Here is a 2,071-nt window from a genome sequence, read left to right on the forward strand (position 1 = left end):
TAGACAGGAGATGGATTGGGTACCTACGTATGCTAAAACCCATACGGACAATCAAAGGAATTGGGTTGATCCGGTTGCTGAACAAAATTACGTAAGTATTTCTTTTAAGTATTATTTTCTATAACAAATATATATATATATATATATATATATATATATATATATATATATATATATATATATATACACACACACATATATTTAATCATCTTCGTAAAATACAGCGGAACATACAACAGGCCACAAGTCAATGGAGCGGTGAGGGTCCACCAATTGCCCCGTATCAGGAAGCGTTGGGTGAGCGGCGAGGATGGTACCGCGGGATGGGGCCTAAACCTTCTTCCAACACGTCCTCGCACTCGTCATCTAACATGTCGTCTTCGCAAGCTCGGACGCAAGAACCCTTTTCCGAGGTAAACTGCGCAATTTAAAAAATGACAAACGAACGCATGTTTCCTTGTTAAATATATGTTGGTAGCGTTAATTAATATGCTAATATACGTTTTGCTATCTATTATTGTAGGATTTTGTTAACAGCTTGTTCCAAACCCCGTCATTTTTGAACCAACTTAACAACTATCTTGCTTCACAAGGAAAAGCAAAAGGAAAGTTCAAAGGCTACGATTCTGACAACTTATTCGATAATGAATCCGACGATGAACCCAATTGTGGGAATTCAAAGCTTGCCTTCTCATTAAACATAACAAACAATATAAAGGGTACCACCAAATCTCCTCATATTGAGGAGAGATATACATGACAATAATAAGAGATATTTTCCTATTATATACAATTGTCTATTACACCCCCGCAGTCGAAGCGAGAGGTGGTCGAATGCTGAGACTGGATCGAAAATCGTCAAATAACACCTTAGGTAAACCTTTCGTGAAGATGTCCGCGACCTGAAAGCGTGTGGGGATATGCAGAATCCGTACAGTACCTCGTTGAACGAGGTCACGAACAAAATGAATGTCCAGCTCGATGTGTTTAGTGCGTTGATGCTGAACCGGGTTCCCTGATAAATAGATGGCACTAATATTATCGCAATAAACCAGACTAGCGGTGGTGAGAGGTCTGTGTAATTCAAGCAAAAGATTGCGAAGCCAACAAATTTCTGCAACCACATTCGCAACCCCCCGATATTCTGCTTCAGCACTGGAACGGGAAATAACAGATTGACGTTTAGAGGACCATGAAATAATGTTAGGGCCTAAGTAAACACAATAACCAGATGTCGACCGCCGTGTATCGGGACACCCTGCCCAGTCAGCATCAGTGTATGCTCGTAACGAGAAATCTGTAGAAGCACCAATAGTTAAGCCGTGAGAGGAGGTGCCTTGAAGATAGCGAATAATTCGTTTAAGAGCATTCCAATGGTCCACTTTTGGTGCGTGCATGTACATACACACCTGTTGAACTGCATAACAGATGTCGGGTCTCGTGAATGTTAAATATTGAAGAGCTCCCGCAAGACTACGGTACAATGTTGGGTCTTCATAGTCGGGACTAGAGGTCGAACCAAGCTTGGGTTTGGTATCCACTGGTGTGGCAGCGGGTTTACACGAAGACATGCCTGCCCTGTCTATAATCTCTTTCGTGTAGACTTGTTGAGAAAGAAACATGTTGTTACCGTGCCTGGTTACGTGAAGACCCAGAAAGTGACTTAGCGGCCCGAGATCCTTCATGGTAAATTCAGCTGCCAGACTAGACATGAGCTGAACACAAAGAGAGTCAGTCGATGTTGTAAGGATGATGTCATCAACATATATAAGAAGATACGCAGTGTTGCCATTGTGCGCGTAAGTGAAAAGAGAATTGTCACATTTACTTTGCTGAAACCCCAAAGAGAGAACGAAATCAGTAAAGCGTTGGTACCATGCACGCGGAGCCTGTTTTAATCCATAAAGTGATCTCTGTAGTAAGCACACGTGATCAGGATGTTGTCGATGCCAGAACCCCATAGGTTGATACATGTATACAGTCTCGTGTAGATTACCATGAAGAAAAGCGTTTGTAACGTCCAGTTGATGAATCGGCCATGACTGTGACAAAGCCAGAGATAACACAGTAC

At 42.1% G+C, this 2,071-nt stretch overlaps 1 long non-coding RNA gene across 1 annotated transcript; it reads left to right on the plus strand.

Annotated features, from left to right (window-relative positions):
* The first annotated feature begins 271 nt into the window (after window positions 1–271).
* LOC110902938 lies at window positions 272–599 on the plus strand. Its single transcript, XR_002571538.2, has 2 exons — window positions 272–413; window positions 524–599. It is a non-coding gene; the product is annotated as an uncharacterized LOC110902938 (long non-coding RNA).
* The last annotated feature ends 1,472 nt before the right edge of the window (window positions 600–2,071 follow it).

The sequence above is a fragment of the Helianthus annuus genome, chromosome 13, assembly GCF_002127325.2.
Source record: "Helianthus annuus cultivar XRQ/B chromosome 13, HanXRQr2.0-SUNRISE, whole genome shotgun sequence".
Lineage (NCBI taxonomy): Eukaryota > Viridiplantae > Streptophyta > Magnoliopsida > Asterales > Asteraceae > Helianthus > Helianthus annuus.